The 12605-nt window shown below is 33.5% G+C and overlaps 1 pseudogene; it reads right to left on the reverse strand.

Annotated features, from left to right (window-relative positions):
* Nucleotides 1–1062: 1062 nt before the first annotated feature.
* Nucleotides 1063–10325, reverse strand: LOC111388587 (annotated as a pseudogene).
* Between the last annotated feature and the right edge of the window lie 2280 nt (nt 10326–12605).

Below are 12605 nucleotides of genomic sequence, written 5' to 3' on the forward strand. Positions count from 1 at the left end.
ATATATATATATATATATATATAGTGTTTCTTGATTATCATATCAAATTTAAATGAGCAATATAAACCTCCTTGTCCAGTGGCGGACAGGGATGGAGTCCCTAGCCTCACTTAAAAAAAAAAAAAACATTTATATGATTTTTTTATATTTATTTTAGTTTTTATCTACAATATCATCGTATTTTTGTTTAGAATAAATTTCCATAATTAAATTTGGATTCGAATCCTGACTTCGCCACTTCCCACATCGCATTTGTTCCAATTAGATTTTGATTGTATCAACAAGATTGACACATACGCACAACATTCTTATTGAATCTTATCCACACACTAATCGTAACCCGACTCCACCACTATTCACAGTGATACATACACAAAACATTCTTATTGGTCCACTTCAATCTTATCCCCCTCACAGAGTCAGGCAATTACGGGGTTTGATTTATCCCATTTGGATTAACCAAAGGACTCAAGAATATTATAGTTTTAAGCCATGAAGGTGGGTTAATATTCGTTTAGGTGGACCAAACAATCGATTACATATTTTTCACTTTTCTTCAACTTTTACTTAAAAATAGCCAAAATCTCACAATGTTACTGTTTTAGTCAGATACAATGCAAATTTACATTGCCCACTCGTCAAGCATCAACTAGTCACTTTTCACTTTACCGGCAAGCAAAAAAGAATTTTGTTGTCAATCAATTTATGGCCCCGTTTGATAGCAATTTTGAAAATTGATTTTTTGACCGTTAGAGGAGAAGTGAGAGTCACCTATGAAAGAAAAAATCAAACTTTACAGCTAAAATAGTGAAATAACGGTCAAAAAATCAATTTTTAGAGGGTGAAAAATCACTTCCAAATACTCTCATATAAAAAATCAAACAACACGTTCAAGTTAAAGAGAGCTAATAAGATGACTTGTTTGAAAAGTAAGTGTCTACCAAAACTTTTTAAAAAGCCTCTTAGAAGCCCGTCTAAACGTGTGGCACCCTATGCCACCCTGGCCCACCCAGACGAATGGTCCCTACTTTTACTTGAGAGACTTGTAATTCCATGAAATGCTTAAGATAATGATCAAAAGTGCTTATAACAATCATAATAAACGACTTACAAGAAAGTGGTCAAGGGTAGTATACAAGTATTCCAGTACTCGGAGAGACCATATACTCGTAAAGATCATGTGTGACCAAACGAAAGTTCGCTGTGCAAACCTGCCTCTTAAAGTCTTGGATAACAGATATCATCGTCGACATTGGCATCGGCATCAGCATAGCTTAGAATTAAGGCACAAGATATTGTTACAAGGACAAATATTAACAGCAGTCTAAGCACCAGGTAGCAGTCCCTTTTCATGCCTCTGTAACCTGCCATCACAGAATGCACGAGTTCAAATTTCAGAGATCATTATATTCTCATGCAAAATTCAAACATGAAAACTCGTCATCTAAAGTCGAGGCAAGAACATTCCATGTCAAACATTGTGCTCAAATGTTATAAGAAATCAATATGTAGCCTGAATAAGCAGCAATTAAGGTAAACTGTCCTTCGGTGCAGCAGAGGTGGTCAATGATTCATAAAGATATCAGTTGATTAGTTCAGTGCTTTCAGGAAGATTTCAAAATCTGTACTAGATACTGGCGGTGCCGAAGTGAAGATTTCTCAGTATAATGGACAAACCCCCACCCTAATCCTATATTTTTCTGGATGAAGCATGTATATTCATTACTTCCCAATAATATTTTAGCTTGTTTCTTGATGCCTTCAGCATTAAGGAGCATCTATATTAACCCAACACTTTGGTTAACATGCCATAACCTTGTAAAACATGAAACGACATATGGCAATGGGCCCTTCAGATGTTCATTACTTCAATTTATTACAGCTTTTGTGAACACTAATTTACAACTACAATTTACTACATAGCAGTAGGGGTGGGAAATAACTCAAAAAACCGACCTGGATATGAACATGAAATCTGATTAACATAAACCCACGGTTCAATTGCGGTTTAAACAACCAAGTTGATAACACATATTTTAATTCAATTTTAAAATTCAAAACTGTTAACTTAAAAAAACCTAAAGCTCTCTCAATCCATGCCTTCAGCATTAAGGTGCATCTATATTAACCCAACACTTTGGTTAACATGCCATAACCTTGTAAAATATGAAACGACATATGGCTATGGGCCCTTCGGATGTTCATTACTTCAATTTATTACAGCTTTTGTGAACACTAATTTACAACTACAATTTACTACATAGCAGTAGGGGTCGGAAATAACTCAAAAAACCGACCTGGATATGAACATGAAATCTAATTAACATAAACCCATGGTTCAATTTCGGGTTAAACAACCAAGTTGATAACACATATTTTAATTCAATTTTAAAATTCAAAACTGTTAACTTAAAAACAACCTAAAGCTCTCTCAATCCATCGTACAATAAAAAAAAGAAACCTCAACGTCTCTCGCCCGCCATTGTCACTATTCGTCTTCACCTCGCTGTCTCTCGATCGTTTTGCCATTTCGCCTTGAAGGAGTCCACTACTTTGATTTGTTGTTCTCTCGAAAGTTGAAGCTGTTTGACGTAATTCCAATGGATTCAGGTAAGTTCCTTCTGATTCAAAATTTGTTCTTTTTCTTAAAATTAGTTGCTTCTTCATTGGCCGAATATTGATTAATTCCTCAAATGATGTGTCTCACTATACTTTTTGAGTTTTTTCCAAAATTATATAGGTTTTTCAGGTTTTCTTTATGTTTGAATTTGTATATGCTAATTTGAAATAATTTCCTCTAGCATAGCAGATCAATATTTATTAGACAAATTTTCGTTTGATGTTGGATAACTTTCTATTTGTTCCTATGCAAAGTTGTGGTTGATTGTCTATTGCAGTTGCTAATTTTAGATTGTTAGGAATATCCAGTTATGATTTTTTATTATCAATGTCAATAGTCTTTCAACTCCTAGGTGATTTGGTTTACTTGGAATGTCTCTTATGTTTTAATTTGAAAGAAGCAAATATAACGTCCAGTTTTGTATTATCTATGAGATTTTGCATTATATCTTATTAGATTGCTTAATGAACAAAAGGAACTCAAGGCTGTTAGATAAAATTGATTCTTGATTAAAAAATGTCTCAGTTTGGCAAATTAATCATTTTTTCTTACTTTATCATATTAAAATCATCGTAGTGCAAGTATTTTGATTAAATTATGATATGGCTTCTATATTACTTATCCACGGTTTTTCCTAATACGACAAGCCTATATTGTACAGATTAGAATATGGATATTGATGATGAATTTCAAAAACCAGTGGATACTCAGCAACAACAAATACTTGTACAAGTGCTACAACTTTTCCTCCACTTTCACCCTCATGTTTAGGGAAGAGAGAAAAATAGGAAAACTTTGGATGTGTGGTATTATTTTGCAATACTAGGATCCAAAAGTGGAAGATGTTAAGTATGAGAGCAAATATTGGGAGCAATCTTATGCTTGTGAGGCTAAAAAGCACAAGACCGTACTTTGAGAAGTCATTTGGTTACTCATTAAACAGCTCGAGGGTAACAAGACCAATCTTCTAGGCTATTGGCTTTAAAAAGGAAGCAGGCATACTTGCATGTGGTAAAATGTAACATGAACTACCCCTTCTAGCTTTAGCGAAGGAATGAGATTTAGATAGTTTTGTAGTGTAACATGTCCTAAGTTTAATTCTCCATCTCGTTGGACTATTATTAGATAAATTTACCAACTCTATTTGGATAAGAAATTGGAGTTGAAAAAAATCCTTATTGCTTAACGTCAAAAAAGTATCACTTATTACAGACAATTGGACATTCATTCAAAATATAAATTACATATTTCTCATAGTCCACCTAAGCATTTTTTGCGAGCTTGGAAAGGTACTAACTACCATGTATCACTCACCAATTAAAGACACCAAACTATTTGTCATCTACATTTTTACAAAACAAGTATCTTTTGGCATCATTTTTTATCTCAACAAATACTTTGCTACTTGTTTTTTCTTAAGCTTGAAAATACGAGACAAAAACATAATTTATACTCTAAATGGATGTCCAAGCATCTATAGTAAGTAAACTCTTTAACGTTTAGCAGCGTGAATCTTTCTTAACTCCAATACTCATCCTAAAATAGTAGTTAAATATTTTTTATCTTATGAGTTGAACAACTAAACTTAGGACATGCAAGGATACAAAATTGCTTAAATCAAATTCTTTCTAAAAAATTAAAATGAATAGTTCATCAATAATTACCATTTCAACACATACAAGTCTACACGCTTCTTTGCTAAACTAAATAACAAGAAGATTGCTCACATCACACTCAAACAGATTATTAGAACTTGAGATTTTTGTCTTTTGTCTTCAACTCTTCTAGGATACCTCTTAATATGAGTAAACAAATGAGCTCTCAAAGTACTTGCTTTGCACTTCTTAACCTCTCAAGCATAAGACTACCTACAATATATGCACTCACAATAAAAATCTTCCGCTTTGAGTCTCCTATTGTAAAATGATCCAAAAACTTGCAAAGTTTTCCTATTATTTTTCTCTTTCCTAAACATAAAGGTGAAATTGGAGGATAATATAAGCTTGTTTGTTTCGGATTAAAATCTAATTTTAATTTAAGTCAAAGTCAAATAATCAATATTAATCACATCTTTTATGGTTACAAAACTAATCAACAACACATTTCAAAAATTTCTATCACAATCTACTAAAAAATCTAATTTTAATCCCTATCAAACACCCTCTATACATGTTGTTGGGGTTCTACTGAAATATTGATATTCATCATCAATATTCATATTCAAATCTGCACAAAATAGGCATGTCCTTAATCTTATGGAAAACACAAGTATAAAAAAAAACTTCATTATCAAAATAAATAATCTCAGATCATAATTTAATAAAACCACTCACACTTAAGATGATTTTAAAAGACAATTTTAATAAGTAAGAATAAATTATTAATCAACTTCATAAACAACTCAGATTATAATTTAATAAAACCACTCACACTAAGATGATTTTAATAAGCAGTTTTGATAAGTAAGAATAAATTATTAGATTTACCAACCTACATCGTTCAAGTTTCAATCAAGAATCAAAATTATCTAAATAACCTTATGTTCCTTCTGAACATCAAGCAAACTAACGAGACATACTGAAAAATACATCTCATAGATCATAAAATTGAACATTACATTTACCTCTTCCAAATTAAAATAGAAGAAAGAATCCAGAAAATCAAAAACCAAAACCAAATCACCTACGAGTAGAAAGATGGTTGACATGGATACTCCAAATTTTCAATCAACAATCATAATTTAAAGATATTCTCAGTCCAAAATCAGCAACCATAACATGCAAGTAGCCACAACTTTGCAAAGGAACAAACGGAAACCTAATCCAACATCAAACACACATCTTCATCTAATAAATTATCAATCAACTATAACAAACAAAATTATTTCAAATAAGTATACTACAAATTCAAAGATAAAAGATCTAAAAATCTATAAAAATAAAAGAAAAACTCAAAAGCATAGTCAACCACATAATTTGCTCAATTAATCAATCGTGCAGATGAAGAAGCAACTAATTTTGATAAAAATAACAAATTTTGGATGAGAAGGAACTTACTTGAGTCTTTGTGATGACGTCAAATGGGTCCGACTTTCAAGGCAACATCAAATCAAATTAGATGACTCCTTTCAGGCAAGATAGTCGAGAGATGACACGAGTAAGAGAGAGGGCTAATGGCCAATGAAGATGGACGATCGCACTAGCAATGGCGGGGCAAGAGATGCTAAGGTTTATTTTCTTTACTTCTTGAGATTTAGAGATGATTAGTTTTGTTTATTTTATATTTTCAAACAAAATTATTTCAAATAAGTATACTACAAATTCAAAGATAAAAGATCTAAAAATCTATAAAAATAAAAGAAAAACTCAAAAGCATAGTCAACCACATAATTTGCTCAATTAATCAATCGTGCAGATGAAGAAGCAACTAATTTTGATAAAAATAACAAATTTTGGATGAGAAGGAACTTACTTTACTCTATTTGTGATGACGTCAAATGGGTCCGACTTTCAAGGCAACATCAAATCAAATTAGATGACTCCTTTCAGGCAAGATAGTCGAGAGATGACACGAGTAAGAGAGAGGGCTAATGGCCAATGAAGATGGACGATCGCACTAGCAATGGCGGGGCAAGAGATGCTAAGGTTTATTTTCTTTACTTCTTGAGATTTAGAGATGATTAGTTTTGTTTATTTTATATTTTAATTTTTAATTCAAAAATTATATTTTAAAATTATATTCAAATATATATTATCTGATCGATTTAGGTTGGTGCATAAATGGGTAGGTTGCTTAACCTGCAACCGACCCAACTTCTTAATAGTTTTAAATAAATCGAACCAAACTGATCCAAATTGAACCAACACACATTGGTCAATTTTTGATTATTTTCCCACCCGTGCTTGTGGATCTTATTTACAAAACATGCTGTTTAATTTTTTTAAATCCTTGGATCAATGGTAATTGTAGCCATGCTTTTATTCTGGTGTAATTATTTTGTTGGCATAACTATTGGATATGCAGGATAACATTAGTGAAAATAGACCATTTAAAGTTTTCATTATGTCTTTTAAAACACGTATAGTGTCCACACCTATGAGTATCGTTTTCACTTATAATATATATTCTGTCTTGAAAATGTATGGAAACTATTTTAGTTTGCAGTTTATGTACATCATCTTTAGACACTATGGTGTTAGCTTAACAATGGCCACAAAGAGTGGTTATTTTGTGTTTGGATGAAAACTCAAGAGGCAACCTTTTTGCTGAAACCTTAAGTGTGAGATGATTTACATCATTTTGTATTCCCTTTGCCGAAAAAGGAAAGGTAACGATCATGACTAGCTGATACATTGTGAGATAGTTCTACACGGTGGAGTTTTGCCACAAGTTCACTTAGTAGAGAGAGGCCAATGGTGCTTACTGTTTGAGATCCTCGAGATGCAGTACAGTTGTAGCTGATAACAGGAGGACTTGGAAGTTAGCTCCGTATCGTCTAATGCTGGGTTTTGTGGAGTGACAGAAACACAAGTACTTCGGAGGGCATGAGAACTCTTCTTTGGAGTACCAGTAGCATATAAACAAGAGCACAAATCACATCTTCTGACTCCAGTTTTTTCCCCCCTACCATATTGCAACTACATTAAATAAGAAACTGTAGGTTTAAATTAAAATCACAAAGTTGAAGTCAAAGTACACAAAAAAAAAAGTACTTTGGATATCTAATCATTGCCCAATACAAAAATCTGTACCAAACATACTACAAAGATGACAAGGATTATATCAATCCTTAGGAATTCCTTGTTTTAAGCTGAGTTCCTTGGTGCCCTTTGCCAAGGCTTACGCCTCTGCTTAGAAAAAGTCAAAAAATATGATTCCACCTTTATTCATTCCTATATTATCTACAGCTGATTTCAAAAATAGATTGCATGCTTTCTTGATACTGTGCTGCATATGAATCACACGTAATTCAACTACCACTAACCAAATATAATCTCCCTCCAACCCCCACGTCCAAGAAAAAGAAAAACCTTTATCGGCAAAAGACATACTTAAATACCATTGTTTGGATAGAGACATGGAATATGTACACATTTCAATGTTGATGACCAAAATCAAAAGGTATTAAGGTAGTCTCAATTTTTTGATGATTCTTCCATATCTAAAACAAACTCTACCAAAATAACCGTTTGCCCTGAAATTTGGAAAGAAATTGATTTTCAAGCCACATCTCAAAGTCTAGTTATGTCACTTCCTCTCAGGACCGCATCGAGACATGAGTGTCAGCAGAAGAAGAGATAGTTGTTTTAAATGAAATGGGAAATAGTTAGGTGGGCCTTGCTTATTCATATCTTCAAATGTAAGAACTACAACATTAAAGAGTTCATGATAAATTAAACTTCAAAAAGTCAACATTTCACAAAATTATCCTCAGGCCTGATTGTCTACACCAAAACTAAGGTCTCCATGGATCTTCGATTGACTTCAAGAGTTAATGAAGCTTAGCAAACCAAATGAGACATGCCCCATACATGGACACATCAAAAATTGTTTCAACTCGCTCAATTTATCACCATTTACTTATCTGTATCCCCGTTCTCATCTTTACCAATTTCCTCTCAAACACAATTACCCATTTTGAAATATACTTATGTTATTTTCTCCATCTCTTTATCTAGTACTCTTTATGCAATTATGGAAAACATCAAGAAATCAATTCAATAATTCTGCCAAAACTGAGATATGATCCCATAATCATATTTGAATATGCATGCAAAAGATAGCCATGAGACACCTAGGGCTAGGACACATTTTCCTCATTTATATTACAATGCTTTTTAAAACAATAAATGGATGGAGTAATTAATAATGCCAAAAGAATAAAATAAAATACAAACTTAGGAGGGCATAACATATAGCCAAACACAGAGCAGCATAATAAACCACTCAGGTGAACACATACCGCAATGAGATAAATTTTTCATCAAATTATAAAAGCTCAGAAACAGATTTATAATTTGACAAAAGAACCTTCAGCAACTATGCTTGATTAAGAAATGATATGGCAACTTGCAAAATTATCACAGATATCATTCTGTTATATACTGCTCAACAAGGCAAAAGACTTGTATTACCTCAAAAATGGAACGGCGTTACTATCATGCAAGCAATCTAACTCTTCAAAATGAGTAGAACCAATTCAATATCCAATATGGTTCAGATCTCCAATATATTCTGCAATTTGTTCAAGCTGAACATTGAGAAACTCCTGTGTGTCCACATCCTGAACTAAACCTATCTCCTCCAAATCTCGCTCCAGCAAACTCCCATACAAGCCCTTGTGCCTACCATACAAAACTAGTACTTTGCCTCCACGTTTTGGAACCGCAGTCTCCAATAAGTCCTGGTACACCCCTTGTACCAACTCCCCACTCTCATCCATTGATATATCACAAACCCCAGGCCCCACCACATCTGTCACCACTCCCTTTTGCAAGTACAATCTCCCACCCTTCAATGTCTCAATTACTATTCTCACCCTAATATGATTTGTTAACCAATTCACTCTCTCACTTCCTATTCTTTCTTCTTCTCGACTCATTTTGCTTGAAGAACATTTATTGCTCTTATTGTTACTACTTTTTTTCTCTTCAATCTTTAACTCCTTTAATTTCCTTAAGCACTTCTCCTCCTCCGCAGAACCCACCTCCACCACATCCTTAAGACGCACCTTCACCTTTTCCTCACTCCTTGACATCCTCAAAATCAATAAATCTCCACCATTTCTCACATAAACAATGTTATCATTCATCCCCAACTCGCTCCCTTTCACTATCCTCACCTCTTTCCCAACGTCAAACCCTTTCTTTCCCTCCCCATCCTCCCTCTTATTCTGCCTGACATCTCTACTCCCAAAAGCTTCACCAGCATTACTGTTATTACCATTTTGATTGTCTGGTAATTCCCCCTCATCACCTAACCCTCCTCTACCAGCTCTTTTTTAGCCTCGAGAATCTTAGTATCCTCCTTGGCATTGCGACCAATGCCCGGTCCTTAATCCACCCATACCCTGATAGCAATGCTGCACCGAAGCCCTCCACGGGCATATCCGTATATTCATCAATCCCCGTATCCTCAGGTAACTTCTCCAAATCCTTCCTCAAATTCCTCAACTCCAAGTCCGAAATTGGCATATTTGATTCTTCACGGCGATCATCTGCAGAACCACCATTAACACAAGACGATTTACGAAGATTGAGTTCGTAAGCCACCGGATTATCAGAAGAATCAGGATTCCCATCAGGCACAACCTCAAACTGGAGAGTATTTTCGCCCTCAGACTTTGGGGAGGGAAGATTGGGTAGGCTTTTGAGATTTTTATTGGGACGCCATTGATTGGGAATGGGGGAATGGATTTCGGTTTTGAATCAGGATACACCAGGGCTTCAGCCGACTTGAATTCTTTGGCATAGTTTTTGGCGGACGAATCTGCGGTGGACTGCCAGCATCGCAGCGGATAAGGATTGCGTATTAATGAATTACGAGAAAAATCTTGTTTGGTTTCAGCGGTTGAATGAATTAAGAATAAACAAGCAGCAAAATCCTAGCTTTGATTCAAGGATTTTTTAAAGCGAAGTTAGGGATTTTTTGTCAAGGCCTAAATGTTTCATTAGCTACTCTAATTTACACTTCATCAAGATTCATCCACTGAAATTCACTAAGCTTCCCAATGGTAGCATCTTCAACACTGCACCAAATTTTGTATTATTTTACATCAAATTAAAATTTATCTTCAATTATTATAAGAAAAATTATACCAAATGAACAGTATTTAACCATTTTCTTCCTTTTTTTTATTATTTACAATTTATTTATTTGAAATATTATTTATTTAATTATTTTATAAATACATAAATTACTAAATAAATAATTACGTTAAATTATGAAAAATATTAAATTCATTAATAAATATAAAAAACATGGAACAATTAATAAAACACTACAACAACGAAAATATGAAATCAAATTAGATTATCATATGTATGCCGTCGTTTAATATATTTCGTATTAATTTTAACAAATAATCGTATTTGTTGTATTTTAAATTGTTTTCATCTTTTAATTAATTTTTTAATTATTATGTCTTACATTTAAAATTTATTTTAAATGCAAATAACATTAATATTAATAAAAATAATAATAATTTATTGTATTGAAAAATATATAGCATAAATGACATAAATATCCTTAACAAATTATTTGAAAAATGTTAAATAAGGGCAAAAGAGACATTTTATACTTTGCACCATTTTGCACCAAAATGGTGCAAAGTTTGGTGTTGTATTGGAGCAACTTTGCACCAAAAAATGGTGCAATGGTGCAATCATTGGAGATGCCCTTATATCCATTACACTAAAATGGCCACTGGACGAATACCCTTTTTGGTTGTGTCTACGTGAATGACGGAAATGTGAAGTGGCAGTTAAAATTGTCCACATTTTAAGTGAAATGTCAAATCATCCAAACAAGCCTATAGCCATATAACATTAAACTCGTATTAGGAAGAAAAACTTGCACACACAGAATGAAAACGCGAGAACGATGAGATTCAACCCAAACTACAAAGCCAAACCCTAAACCCCAAATCAATTTCGAACCTTTTTGCAAATTAAACCTAACATCCGTCATACAGAAGCTGAAAACGCTAGAACGACGAACCACAACCCAAATCGCAAACCCAAACCTTAACTCCAAATAAATTTTGAACCTTGCTGCATATTGAACCCAAAAATCCTACATAGAGATACTGAAAAAGCGAGAAGGCTGAACCACAACCCAAATCGCAAAGCAAAACCCTAACCCCGAAATCAACTTCGAACATCCATCGACGGCGCCCCAAAATTTGACTTGCGAGTTGCAAGTTTTGTGATTGCATTAGAGAAGGCGTGCACATGGATGTCGAAGATGAAGGTAAATTTGGGGGGTACTTTTAAGATTAACCAAGTCAAATAACCACTTTGTCACATTGACCAATTCATTTTTCACATTCACCATAATGGCCCTTTGAAATGAATAAAATGACAATTTTACCCTTTTTATATTTTGTATTTACAAAAATATATGGTTGTTAAAAAGACAATGGTACCCCTTGGTAAATAACAAATAAATTACAAACACTCACACGTAAATTTCAAAACCAAGTCAGTTTCCTCATCAGTTTCTGCAATACACAGATAAAAAGAAAATTCAATTTTCATCTGCTTCAACATTGGGATCTCACAAAATTATCAAAAGTTCAACAAGAAAATATTATTCACAACCATCACTCGAAATTGTTAAGTATATTTTACGTATTTTTAATTTTATTATAGCTAAATCAGTATATTGTTTGAATCTCTAAATCTTATTTCGACATAGACAAATAAATTTTTACAGTCTTAAATGAATTTATAATTTTTTTAGCAAGAACGATGAAAAAAATTCATCTAAAAAATCGAAAACGAAATCGACACCGTTGTTTTCAATTTTTTACTTCTTTTTTCCATGTATTAACAATTTTTTAATAAATTGTCGTTTACTAATGCAGATATGGCACGACTACAGTCCCGATTTGTTTCTTTGGTGAATTTGAAATGAAGAAAAAAATCGATGGGTGTGGAAATGAACGAGTAAAAGACGCAGTTCTACTGTAATTCTGATAGCATTAAGTATATCTTATGCGAAAATGTACAATAAGTCACAGAACTCGCTCAACATCGATCCCTCTCAATTCAACATGGAATTGGGATTTCATTCGGCAAGAAAATTCCACCTGTAACGGTTACTTTTGAAGCTGAAATGTAGATTTTAATTGAATTAAACCAGAAATGTTCGATTCCTATTTGTGTAACTTTGGTAGAGAAGAACGTCCCCGAGGGTGAGCATGAAGATTTCAATGGAGGGGATCGTAATGTGAATGATTTTTGGGAGACGGTAGAGATAGCTA

This window comes from Olea europaea, unplaced genomic scaffold (genome assembly GCF_002742605.1).
Source record: "Olea europaea var. sylvestris unplaced genomic scaffold, O_europaea_v1 scaffold508, whole genome shotgun sequence".
Classification (NCBI taxonomy): domain Eukaryota; kingdom Viridiplantae; phylum Streptophyta; class Magnoliopsida; order Lamiales; family Oleaceae; genus Olea; species Olea europaea.